At 40.7% G+C, this 14,446-nt stretch overlaps 1 non-coding gene across 1 annotated transcript; it reads left to right on the forward strand.

Annotated features, from left to right (window-relative positions):
• The first annotated feature begins 14,096 nt into the window (after positions 1-14,096).
• On the forward strand, positions 14,097-14,202 carry LOC145569547 (small nucleolar RNA R71). Its single transcript, XR_014096143.1, has one exon. It is a non-coding gene; the product is annotated as a small nucleolar RNA R71 (small nucleolar RNA).
• Positions 14,203-14,446: the final 244 nt, after the last annotated feature.

The raw sequence follows: 14,446 nt of genomic DNA on the forward strand, positions 1-14,446 counted from the left end.
CTGCTGTTCGACCGACTTCGGCGGGGGCAGTTGCATTTCCTCTGCTTGAGGGTCCATTAGCTGAACCCCTAAGAACTCAACATGTGAAGTTGAATTATCGCCGGCCGTTTGGTCTAGGGACGACTCTCCCTCATCGTCCTTACGGACGGTCTTGTCTCGGACCATGATGGACGGTCGTGGCTCTGAGGGCTTAGAGCCCCCACTAGTTGTCAGCTGGGGTTGTTCTCCTTTAGGCTGCTCCTTGGCAGCCTGCGACTTTACCCTAGCTGCCTGCACCCTGAGGGGGTCTTGGACGTAGAGATTTTGCGAGATTTGGACGACCCCTCGTCCTTTGAAGCCGATGTCGTTCGCTTCCTCGCACGCTTTGGGGTGACCAACTAAGAAAAAGAAAAATTAATTCAGTGTTACTGGCTGAGTAAAACATCACTAAACCCCCTGAAATCTGGAATGGTTCCGTCAGAAGCAGTTAGACCATTAAGTTCGAGAAGAAATGAAGGGAAAGTCCCTCCGACATACATCTACTCATCCAGACCAGGGTATAAGAAGGTTGTCCGGATGACAATGAAAAGTAGTCTATGCAAAGTAAAGCAGATCGAATGAAAAAAAAATTATTAATTTACCATCCGTACCCCCTTTGCCTTCTCGTACTCCTGCCGTAGGAGCCGATAGCGCTCCAAGTTAAACTCGTTCATATCAATCTCTCCTTTCTATTTTGGGTAAAGATGAAACATGGCTTGTTCTGCCAAAAAGAAAAAAAAATACAAGTGTTAGACACCATTTCACAACAACATATGTTCGGATGGGCATGACACGGAATTTCACCTGGAGTGTAGTTTCAAAGCAGGCCGATTGAGGACATAAAGGCCGGATCCCTTAGCAAGTCTACTAAGGGAATCTATTTGGGAAGGACGGATACTCGCCGACCCTTCCGGTACTCCTTCTTGACTTTGAAATAGTCAATCTGATGTGCATAGTCCGGATGTATTGGGGGGCGGTACGACCGATGATCCCCTCGTCCAAGCTGAAAAGGAGAAGAGTTAAAATTGTTCATCTTCTGGTTAAAATTCTAATCCTTGCATCGGACGAGGTAGAACCTTTGCTTCCAGTCCCGCCATTTACAAGGCTTGTGAAGGAAGACCATGTACTATGGACGAGTGTTCAGGACGAACCACCCATCCAGTTTTGCATTCAGCTTCACCATGTTATGCATGGCGCAGAAGACTAGAAAAGTTTGGGGTAAAGCCCATCCTAAGGCATATCACCAAATACCAAAAAATATTAGCCCAGCTGTTCGGCCTTAGCTGGAACAAAGCAATCTGATAATCTTCCAGTAGCTCTTAGACGAACAGATGAAGAAAAAAACGAAGCCCGACCTCCAAGGCGGCCCTATATACATTGAAACCCTGACGAATAACAGTCGAATCATTCGAAGCGGCCAGTAAGATAGAAGTCCGGGGCGACTGGTTCTTGAAACCTTCCCCTAGCATGAGGAACTCCTAAAATTTGACATTGAGGAATCCTAGGGTTGTCCTCCCTATCTCACAGCCATACAGGTTGTCAAAGTTAATCTCCTCCTCTACGGCCGGAGCGTTAGGGTTTTCCTCTCCCTACTTGGCCGGTTGAGGTTCGGGTGCCCTCACCAACAAAAGTCAGCGGACAAAACTCTGTCCAGCTCAGCCGCCTCGGCCGAGCTTCCTCCAACCAAGCCCATCCCTGGCTCGGCCACCACTACACTTTTAGGCACTAAGGGGGCCTTGCCCTTGTCCTTAGCTCCGCACCCCAGAACTGTCAATATGAATTCTAGTTTGAGGCCTGGCCGATCTCGAATGTTATGCAGGGGGTGTTGGTAAAAACTGTTTGGATGCCAGATTAGGCTGTGGCAGATTTTGGACAGATTGAACAGCGACTGATCGAGATAAAGAACGAGGCCTCCTAGAGGAATGTCTCTCGGACGTTCTTATGTCTGAGATGATATGTTGTGATGGGGGGTTATTGGGGTTTGGCCCGGACACTAACCGGAAGGAAAAGTGTTTGGCTGATTTGCATACAGGGTTCGTCCAGATGTAGAAGTACCTCGCTGATTTTGGCGCTCCTCAAAAGAAATGGTCACCTCAATCACCAAGCATGCACTGCCACCAGTAGTGGTAGAGGTGTTTGTGTTTGTGTCTGTATTGGTGGTCTCAACGTCAGTGTTATTCAAATCATAGGAGGCCAAGGGTTGAATTACGCTGCCGTCCGGATTTCTTGCAGCATAACGGTCGTACATCTGCCTCGTACGCGCCATGTTCGACTGTAGGGACATAGAAGAATAGGTGGGGGTGAGTTGGTACACACCAGAAATGGACCCACTCTATAAAGATGAGGAATCGTCCCTGTCCACTCTAGATTCCTCAATCCCAGGCGAATAGACGGCCTCATGAGGAGAAACAGACAAGGCCAAGTGTTGAGCCAGTATGTTTGGAAATAAAACAAGTATAAAAAGAAAAGGGAAAAGAGAAAGGGAAAGGAAAAGTATTCGGTTACCTCTGTCCGAGTAGAAAACGTGAAGACTTTGAAGATCTTATTGATCATTGACCTGAGAACTCAACCCTTTAACCGGAAAACTCCAAATGCACGGTAAAAATCTCGAAGATTCAAAGAAAACCCAACTTTCTCTCTCTAGAAGCTTTAACTTCTCTCTAGAAAGTAAAATAAACCAAAGTAACAAAATGAGGTCAAACCTCTGCTATTTATAGGCAAAAATTTACAAGGGCAGGTTGGTAAAATCGCCTTTCCCACCTAAAGAAGTCCAACAGTTAAACTCTTTGAATGTTTAACCTAGATGTCAAACAGTTGAAAACTGTTTCGTCATAAAAGACGGAAATTCGAACCGGCGACATAAAGACCCGTCAAAGTTAACGTTCCTCTTGGAACTTGAACCATTTTTTTGGAAAATTCGGAAGGAAATTAATTTTTTCTAGAGCCATTTGGCCAATTTTTTCTGCCTGACTACTTAAGAAAGTTCCTTGAGGAAATCAGGCGAACCATACAGAGGCTCTTAGCCGAAAAGGTCCCATGTATACAGACGACTGCGTCCGACCCTTGCCGAAATTTTGGGTTGCTCGCCATAGCCTAAGTTCTCAAGATAAATGAGGTTTAGAGGAGGCGGCCCGTCGTGTACAAGTCACCCCCTCTGAGGGCCAAATTTTTAGGGTAAAAAACACCCCAAAACATAGTCCAATCCCATAGAGACATGTGGCTAAAATTAAAAAGCAACACGTGTCCCTATAGGAAGATGACACGTGTAAACCTATTACATGAGCACCTGAAAAAGAGAATAAAGGGCCTCCTTACATCAGGAGGCCCAAATCCCGAGAAAGTTGCAAAACGGTGCCCCCTAGGACACGTGTCCTCTCCTAATTGTGTCGCCAATCAGAGAACAGAATATTAGGGTAGCAACTCTAAGGGGCATAATCCTCCACCCCTATAAATACCCCAATCATTTATGATGGGAGGGGTGGATTGTGACATAATATTTAAGAGAACACATAAGCTTCTGACACGAGGAAAATGTAGGTCGTTCTCTACCCTTTCCTAGAGCCAAAGAAAATTTATAAACACTCGACCAACCTAATACGAGTATATGGTAAGTCAAGGGTCGAACCCAAGGGAATGAGTAGGTGCAAGCTATAGCCTAGGTCAAGCTACTTCGAAGATTGCGGGAAGATGCGATTGGTAACTAAGGTATCGAGAAAGCTAGATAAATCGAGAAATTCAATATACTAAAAACTAGGGATACAGGTTCCACATGCAAGCTCAATGATTATGCTAATTGAAGGATCACTCAATCAATTCAAACATTGCAAAGGACAAACAATAGTTGCAATCAAAGGAATTCAAGGGCTATCTCCTATAAGCCAAGCTAGGGTTCACTATGAATGGCTAACTAGGAAAATCACAATCAAATTCAATCAATTAAAGCAATTCTCAAATCAAGGGTTCATGTCATTGAAATTTGCAATGCAATCTAGATTAATCTTATAGGTTGATCACTCCTAGTCTAATTAATCACATGCACAACTATGTCAACGATTTTAATTGCACCATTCAAATCAATTTAGCATCATCAACTAGCAAAAATCATCAATTAAGCATGCTTCCCCTTCTCCCTAGCAACTAATCTACTCACTAAACATGGTGAAATTAAGAAACAAAACAAATTCATATTCATTTAAAGCTTAATCAAAAGAAAATCAATCAATCAACAAATTCTAAAGCAAGGAATGTAATCTCAATCAAAATCCAAGAAACTAGAAGGAATTGCATTAAAAGTAAATCAAGGGAAAGAAATCTTACAAACATTCATTGAATTGAAGAAGGAATTTCAAGATCAAATTGAAATCTAAGATCAAATTCAAGTACAAACAAGTAAATCTTAAGCTTCTCTCTTTACTTTCTCTCTCTACTATTTCTGGAAAAATTCTCTCTCTAGTACAAATTTAAGTCGTCCTCAAAAAGAAAGTTAAAAGCTATAAATAAGAAAAATCGAGCGAAGGGGGCCGCACAAGCCGTGCGCACGCACAGACTAGCCGCGCACGCGCACAGCTAGGTCTGCGCGCACGCACCCCTGTGTCGCTCGCGCGCACCCTTTTGCGATGCACTAGGCTTTGGCTCCTTCGCTTGCTTGATCAAACTCCGCGCTCCCGAGCATCCCCATCATCAGTGCACTCGAGATGATGCCTGCGAACACGGCAGTCCCAAAATGAGCAAATTGACTTGATTATTCACCTACAAAACACAAATAAAACAAAGAGAGAAAGCGTAGCAAGGTAAAACTAAAACTAAAATTATGAATTGTCAACTAAAAATATGAAAAAACTCGTAAAAACCAATCGAGAACTAAAGTGAATTATAAAAATGGAAAATCAAATAAAACTAAGAGAATTATATGAAAATGATGAAAGAAAATAAAGAAAATGAACCTAAATCTTATTCTTTTGAGCGCCATAAACGACGCTCATCAAATTCCCCCAAGCTAAACTTTTGCTCGTCCTCGAGCAAAACAAAATCAAACCTAAGGGAAAATGATGACACTACTCAAGCAAAGAAAGAAACAAGAAAATTAGAGAAGATGAGAATATACACTAACTCACTTTCGTAGGATTCACGGTCAATTTTAGCAACTAAAGACAAGCCATTTAAACCCCTAGATCGCTCTAGAGGACGAGTGATGCTCTCGTAAAAGTTTCCAAAGAGGTTAACCTATAACTCTTTTTATTAAAAAGGAGGCAAAGTAAAAAGAAAAGAAAAGAAAAAGTTTAAAACTTTGAAAAGAAAAGAAATGCTTATACAAAGGCCTTTTGCACATGATAAAGGCACGAAGGATATCAAGCTTTCTAAAACAACAATGGTAAGCACGTTCTAAGATATCGAGGGTTGATTGAAACATAGGGTATGCTAAGCGTAGAGAACTAATGAGGCGCAATCCACTTTCATCCCAACCAATCTAACCGCGTTCTCCCTAATGGCTTCAAATCTTCCATTAGTAAGCGTTTCCATGGTTCCACGAAGGAACCGGAAAAGAATAGAATTTGAGGGTTTTCGACATCTCGACCTTGCATCCTCTTTCTTTAGGCTTTAACTCATAATGCCCTCCCTCGATGTATGACTCAACCACTAGGTCGAAAGGACTTTCCCAAAGGTTGTAACATAAGGGCAAAAGGTTAGGGGTAGGCTTAAAATTTAGAATTTGGTGGTACACCTAGATTACGAAGCAAAGGTTGGCCACACCTCGACACCAAAACCAAGAAGTCACCAAACAAAAACAAACTAATACCCCCAAGCTTATTCAAAGCTATATCCACAAGCATATATACAAAAAGCGTAAACGCTTCTCCCCCAAGCTAAAAGGAAGCATTGTCCTCAATGAGAGAAAAGGGAAAAGAATCACATCAAACTATTTTTTGAATTTTTCATTTTCTCTTTTTTTTTTTATGTAATTTTCATTATATCAAAGCAATTGTCCTCGCCTCTTTTAACTTTGGACGGCTTTTTCGATATTGCATTTATTATGTCCTTGCCTTTTTAACTTTGGACGGCTTTTCGATTATATTCACTTGCCATTATTCACAATATATACAAAAGACGAGTTTGCTTACAAATAAAACCAATTTCCAACTTTATAGATCACAAACTCCAAAAGCATGACCATTTGCTTCACAAAAACCAATAATGGAACAAAAAGAAACAAAAGGTTCAAACTTCTAAAGATGTGGCTTCAAAAGAAGGGGAATGGCTCAAATGGTTAGCAAGATGGCAAATGTAAACCCAATGAACTAAAAAGAAAGAAGAAAATCCTAGAAATGAAAAATTACCACCCCGAAAAAATGGCCTTTGTCCTTCCTAGTTGGTTCGGTCTTGTGTTTGAGAATTATGAGTCAAGATTCAAGATTAGGGATGCAAAGGTGGAGGATCCACGCCGCACAATCAAAAGTGATGAACGCTTGAAAAAGAGAAATCCTCACACGGTTGTAGCAAAAACATACTAAAGGTGTCAAATCCACCAAAGGAAGCAACTCCGTCTTACCACAAACCAAAAGAATCCGGCTTCAAGGCCCCAAAAGGTCTAAACCGCTACCTTAGCATACCTTATCCTAGAGTCAACCAAAGATACTCTCAAACCGTGTAAACCATTGTATTTAGGAAGAAAAATAGCCAATGTGCAAGTTCAAGTGGTACTAAGTCCAAAGTAAAAGCAAAAAGACGAAGAAATAAAAGCAATGCCTAAAAACATTTTATTCATATTCAAAAAAACAAGTTTTGTTCTTTTTTTTTAATTTTTTTATTATTTTATTTTATTTTTATTTTTTTTGTATTTATAATAAATTTTTTACAAGAAAAGAAAGGGACTAAAAACAAAATAAAGGGAATAAAAAGAAAAGAAAAGAATAAGAAAAAGAGAAAAGGAAAACATGAAGGAAGAAGAAAACAAAAGAAAAAGAAAAAGAAGAAAAGGAAAATGAAAATGAAATGAAAAATAGAAAATTAAAGGAGAAGTAGAAAGCAATAAGGAAGTAATGCTAACACACATAAATCCCAATCAACAAACAAGTGAACATTCGGCCACAACGCCAATGCTCCCAAACACACTAGGGTGTTAAAAAGCAAACAACCTCGAACCATTCAACTTCTCCTAGAACTAATCCTAGACTAAGAAACCAAGAAAAGAAAAAGAAAAGAAATAGAAAGATCTCACCGGGCGCCAAAGCTATTGCACATTAAACAAGGCGAAGAGCACCTTTGTGAATCGTCGAAATCCAAAGCATAAGCAATAGAGCAAGGTGAGAAATAAACAAACTATATACAAAGAAAATTGTTAGTAACTTCAATACAAAAGAAAAGAAGAAAATAGAAAACTAAATGTAGGAAAATAAAGAAAAAACAAGTAATAGTAGCAGCAAGGGTCAGAATCATCAGACTAAAATAGTATCAGGAGATAAGAAATCAGACAGTCATCATCAGGAATCATCATAATAAAGACACAGAGAAACTCAGCGGACAGCGATTAGTGAAACAAGTAAAAAACTAATAACTGGGCAGAGAAATTAGCAGAAATACAGCAGCATCATTATAAAACCGAACAACACAGAGATCAATACCAGAAGCATAGGAGACTAGGAATGAACTACAAAAGCAGGGGGGAATATGGTGAAGCATAGAAACAAATGCAGAAAGCACCCCCAAGCTTAGACTGGACTACCCCCCTAACTCTAAACCTAAAGACATATAGGCAACCGAGAAACATCAAATAAAGCACATAAGAAGGAGGGTAGCCATGGAAGTATCACTCCGCACTATGGTAAGGGGTAAAATGAGAACTCCCCTCACCGGTGTCCATCACATGACTAGAGCTAGCCATCTCGCTCACGTCCATAGGAGCCTTACCCTTAACCTACCATCCCTCCTAGTTCTATCATCCTCAAAATAATGAGACCAATCATCTAAGACCGGCTCACCCGACCTACCCCACTGCCCAAAAGTCTCAGGGTCCGGAAAAGGCGAAGGATTAGCCGGATCATAAGCATAATCACAACCATCGGGCCGCCGATAGTCGTAAGTGGTGCCTGTGATAGAACTAGGGTGAACATGAGGGCCCTCCCAATAAGGGTAGCAAGGCCGAGGACCAATGGTAGGATCAAAAGGTTCCCATTGAGGAATAGGTCCTTGCTGGACCGGGAGATACGGGTAGTTCACATAGGGCTCGATTTCCCTCCTCCGAACATGCAAATCATACAATTGATTTGTATGATAGTCATAACCAAGATTAGGGGTTTGAATAGAAGGCATAGAATATAACACATTAGCAATAGAATCAAGCCTACATGAATGGTTGACAAATCAAAAGTAGAAGGAGTAGGAGAGGGGGAAGGAATAGGTGTACCTTCCGGTTCAACTGTGGGAATAGTTTGAACATTCTATGAGAAAGCATTGGTCGAGCGGCCTCTTGTATGATTCGTCCTACGTCGAATAGAAGGGTCAATATCTCGCATCGGAGGCCTCCAAGATAAGGAATCTTTCTCTCTTGGTCGGGTAGTTGCCTCTTTGCATGGGATTAAGAACCATTCTTTAACCCGGGAACTTTCCAAATGAAGACATCATCCTTTCTAGTACGATCGAGGAACTTTTGGTTCACAAGGGCGGAGATGTTGAGGAAATGAGAAGAAGATTTTTCTCGAGGATCAATAATTGGGGGAAGCTCATTTAACAAAGTCTTATAGTCGTCAGTGATGCAAAGAGCTAGGATAGAAATCATCCCTCCCAATTGGATGCTCCCCGATAGGCTAACTCCATCACGGATATCCAAGAGTCGATTGATGAAGTGCTCTGTGAAATCCACTAACTCAATCTCAAAGTCATTTTGGTCGGCTATCCACAACCAACAAAGATCCTCTCGAGAGATAGCTCCCAAAGAGTCCTTGGAGCAAAGAGCGTAAGTGAGGAGACGGTTGAAATACCGCATAGCCGGATGAATCATGGAGGCGGTCTTGGAATTTTGAGGCTCATACTTCCCTTCCTCCAAGATACTTCTCCACCAACGTTGCTCATTATATCCATGATCATCTGTCATTCTACCATGCGCCGGATAGATATAATGATCCGCGTCCTCGGCCCATGGAAACTTGAAGTATGAACATAGTTGAGAATTCGTCAATGAGTGATCATGATTGAAAAGTTGGAAAGTCAAAATCCTTGAGGAATTGTCACCCGGTTCTCGGACTACTTCAAGAGAGGAAAGAAATTCATAGGTCACCCTAGGATAAGTAGGGGTGCTCAAATCCAAGAACTCTAAAAGATCAAGGCTCTTTGCAAGAAGCCGAACGTCCTCATCTATGCCAAGAAACTTGGTTGTTGCTTGATCGTAAAATCTTGTTAGTCTTAGCTTTCTCTTGGATAGACGCTTGAAACGATCCCAATGTGATTCTTTAGAAAATTCAATGACGTATGTCTCTTCTACCTTGGGTAGAGGTGGAACAACATGCCTAGGTTTGCTTGAACTTGATCTTGCTCGCTTCTTGTGACGGATTGGAGCCATCTACAAGAAGGAAAACAACTCATGAGCAAATCTTACATTTGTCATATTTCAATAATAAGCATAAGTAATTGCTCAAGAATCAAGCACAAAAGCAATTATCTCAAAATAGAAACAAGTAAGAGACCAAATCATGAGATGGCTATATATGAACAAAATGCCATTAATATAAAATCATGAATTTGAAGCAAGTAAGCATGGATTAAAGGCAAAAATGAACATAAGAGACCAAATCATTAATTAAATTGAGCAAAATAACTCAAACATTGAATTCTCAAAGCAATAAAACCATCATAAAGAATACCCATGAGTGAGAAAATGACCAACAATGGTGAATCAAGAAATCAAGCAAGGTATACAAAATCATCATGAAAAAGCTTCAATTTATCATCTAATAACATCATTCAACACAAATTACAAGCAAAAAGGACCAACAATGAAGTTCTACCATGAGCAAAAACAAGGTTTCAAGCTTGAACAATGAGGAAGAAGATGACTAGAAAATAAGAAATTATACCTCAATGAAGCCTTGAATTACTTGCAAATTGCCAAAAATGAAGATTTAAGATCAAATAGAACACCCAAAGACAAGATTCAAGCACTAAATCATAACATAAAAATTTCGAAATGAACCCCAATTTTCGAATTTCAAGTTCGAATTTCTGGAATTTTTTTGTTTTGGAAGGGATTTGATTATGCTTTGATGTAATTTGTGAAGAAATGAATATGAAAAATGAGTAACTTTGTGAATTTGCAAAGGTTTAGAAGGGTTGAAGATAGAAGAATGAATGAGGGAGTAAGGGGAAATCGGGGAGAGAGAATGGAGAAATAAGGTTGGTGCGTTTTGGGGTAATAAGGGGGGGGTGCTGAACGCACTGGCGCCAGGCGACGGTGCGTGCGCGCAGGCGACAATGCGTGCGCACCTGGCGACATCAGGGGGGGTTCAAAAACAGGCCAAAATTGCTGCCTACCTGGTGCGTGCCCGTAGCCAGGAGGTGCGTGCGCACCAGGTAGGGGCTGGGGTTGTTAAAAAAAAAGGCCAAAATGCTGACCCTTGTGGTGCGTGCGGGCAGGGGTGGGTGCGTGCGCACCAAGGGGGTACGGGCATGGTTCAAAAACCGTCAAATTTTGTCAAAGTTAGTGAAAATTTTCTGACCCCTTTGGTGCGTGCGCGCAACCTATGGTGCGCGTGCACCAAGCAAGAATATTTCGGCCATGAATATACTCTCGTGTTTGCATAATGAGATATTTGAAAGTGCATTCGAAAAAGATTAGAAAATCAATAAAAATGCAAACATGAGAGCATATGACCCCAACAAGCTTTCCACCTAAACTTATCCAAACCTCGAGAAAGCTTGAAATAACACCAAAATTGTTGGAAATTTTCTCCGAACCAATCTCATGGTACCTAAAATCAAGAAAACAAACAAAAAAAAAGAGAAATAAGAAAAATCTCAAGGATAAAAGAAATATAGAAAAATGTAAAATCGAAAGAAAAAGGTTAGAAAACCGGGTTGCCTCCCGGGTAGCGCTTGTTTAACGTCATAGCTTGACGTCCTCCACCAATTAAGGTGGTTGTCGGAAAAGCAATGAGTGAACAAGGCCAACAAAAGCACCGTTGAAATACTTCTTGAGACGATGGCCATTGACCTTAAATGGAGAAGAAGAATCCATCATTGAGACCTCTACAACACCACTTGGAAAAACATTCTTGACCAAATAGGGACCGCTCCATCTTGACATGAGCTTTCCGGGAAACAACTTTGTTTTTGAATTTTAGAGAAGAACCTTATCGCCAACACAAAAATCTTTCTTCTCAATAAGCTTGTCATGTGTTTCCTTGGAACGAGCTTTATACACACTAGCACAATCATAAGCATCAAACCGAAGCTCCTCTAGCTTATGAAGATCTAGCCACCTTTTCTCCCCCGCACTTGCTAAGTCAAAATTTATCTTCTTGATTTCCCATAAAGCACGGTGTTCAATTTCAACCGGGACATGGCATGACTTGTCGTAGACTAGGCGGTATGGAGTGGTACCTATGGGGGTCTTAAAAGCCATTCGATAGGCCCAAAGAGCATCATCCAACTTTTAGGTAAAGCACCCTCCTCAATAGAAGGTAAAGCACCCTCCTCAAGAGTTATGTGATGTGTACATAAAGCGGGGCTTATACCTTTGAGGTCATCAATGGTATAACCCAAAGCACTTCGGTGCTTTTTCAAAACACCACACAACTTTTGAGCTTGATGCTCACTCAAAGAAGAGCTAACAATCACGGGAAAAGTGGAGTTGGGTCCCAAAAATTCATACCTAAGGTGTGATGGAAGAGGTTTGAGCTCAACCATCGGAGCACCTTCACCTTCCTTCGATGTTGCCACTTGCAACGCTTCTTGGCTAGAAATGCTCAAACACATTTGCTCTTCAACATCCTCAAAGCTTCCATTGAGCAAATCTTCATATAAACCCATCTCCTTGTTTGGAGTACCTATCTTTTCCTTATTCAACAAAACATTCTCAAGAGCATCGTTAGAAGTGAGCAATTGCTTATGCATAGAAGACACAACATGATCGAGAGAAGCAATTAACATACTATTTTCTAAAGAAGAACTTGGATACTTCATGCTATCATTCAAATCAAATTCTATCACTTCATCCCCTACTTTGAGCAAAATTTTAGCACTTTTCACATCTATCAAAGCATCAGAAGTAGCAAGGAATGGTCTCCCTAGAATGATGGGAATATTAGCATGTTCATCCATCTCAAGCACAACAAAATCCACCGGAATAACAAATTTCCCAACCCTCAAAGGAACATCCTCTACCTTACCCTTAGGAAACTTAATTGACCTATCGGCCAATTGAAAAGTGATGTTAGTAGGTAAGAATTCCCCTAGCTCAAGTCTTTGGTACACCGAGTATGGCATAAGGCTAACACTAGCTCCTAGGTCACACAATGCATTCTCAATTTGCATTTTATAAATGGCACAAGGGATAGAAAAGTTTCCGGGGTCTTTTAGCTTAGGTGGCATATTATTCATTATGATAGCATTACAAATCTCGGTCAAGTTCACCGTCTCTACACCATCACATGTCCTCCTACCACTCAAAATGTATTTGAGGAATTTTGCGTAGTTGGGAATTTGGGTGACAACTTCGGTAATTGGTAGAGAAAGGTGAAGTTGCTTAAGCATGTCAATGAATCTTCCAAATTGTTCATCTAACTTGTGTCTCATGAATTTTTGTGGATAAGGAAGCTTGGGTTTCACAATCTCTTTCTCCACTCTCACCTCACTAGGCTTCTCAATCTAAACCTCACTCAAAGATGCACCATCTCTCTCATCTTCAACCAAAACCCCTTTTGTGCCCTTTTTGGTCTCACTCTTCTTAAGCAAACTCTCCTCAAGAATCTTACCATTCCTTGTGACAATAGCATTAACCGGTCTCTTAGGATCTAGGCCTTGGGAAGGTAAAGAAGAAGGACTAGCATGGTCTTTCAAAGCATTAGCAAGTTGAGAAATTTGATTTTCAAGCATCTTATTATGAGTCATCATTTCATTAAATTTCTTATCACTTACGATCATGTAAGTGTTCAACAACTTTGTTTGATTTTCAATGATTTCTTCCAAATTTGTTCTATGTGAAGAAGAAGAGGATTTAACATAAGAATTATTATTTTGAGCCTTTGGAGCAAATCCGGGTGGAGTGCCTTTTTGAGCATTATTTTAAAAATTGCCTCTACCTTGATTGTTCCAATTACCTTTATTTTGATTTTGACCATAACCTTGATTATGGTTACCACTACCTTGATTATGATTCCCATAACCTTGGTTTGGATTACCATAATTTTGTTTTGATTTTGGCTACTATAACCTTGATTGTTATAATTACCTCGAGAACCTTGGTTCCTATAGCCACCACCTTGGTTATAGTTGTCAAAATTGCCATGATTGTTGTAATTCCTATTCCATTGACCTCTTTGAGTCTCAAACCTAGAATCATGATTATTTGACACATAGTTCACATGCTCATTCACATTTCCATCTTGATCATCACAAACATCCATACATGCATGAGGCAACTAGAAACATCATGATCATACGACCCACAATAACAACAAAAATCACAAAACAAGCATCCACCAGGCATGTTACTAGAAGAAGGAAGGGGTTGGGAATTAGGAGACATACCTCTTCCCTTAGACTGGGAGGGAAGACTTGAAACTTGGTAGGTAGCACTTTCCAACTTTGCCTTGATAGCGGACATCTCCTTCCCCAAGTTTGTCATTTAAGAGGATAGATTGTTGATTGCATTTAGATGATCAACTGAGTACACCAAAGAGCTACTCTTGCTAGTTGACTCTCTTTCTCCATCTTGCCAATCTCTATAATACCTCACTACGTCCTCAATTATGTCCACGACTTCCTCTTCTGTTTTGTTCATGATAGGACCTCCGGCTCCTCCATATAAACATGATTTTCCTTGAGGGCTAAGGCCTCCATAGAAGATTTGAATGATTTGATAGGTTGGAATTCCGTGATGAGGACATTCTCTTTGATACTCCTTGTATCTCTCCCATGCTTCATAGAGGCTCTCACTTGGCTTTTTATTGAAACCTTGAATCAAAGCTCTAGCCTCCGCCGTTTTCTTCTGAGGATAGAAATGGGATAAAAATTCCTTGGTGACCTCATCCCATGTCCTTAGAGAATTCGGCTTAACCTCCTTGTCTAGCCATTCCAAAGCACGCCCTATGAGAGAAAAGGGAAAGAGCTTGAGGCGGATGAATTCTTGGGAAATTCCGTTCACCTTGATAGTATTGCAATATTTCTTGAACTCCTTGAGATGGTTTAGTGGGATTTCATGCTTGGCCCCACTAAATTG

The sequence above is a fragment of the Chenopodium album genome, chromosome 11 (assembly GCF_948465745.1).
Source record: "Chenopodium album chromosome 11, dcCheAlbu1.1, whole genome shotgun sequence".
NCBI classification, from domain to species: domain Eukaryota; kingdom Viridiplantae; phylum Streptophyta; class Magnoliopsida; order Caryophyllales; family Amaranthaceae; genus Chenopodium; species Chenopodium album.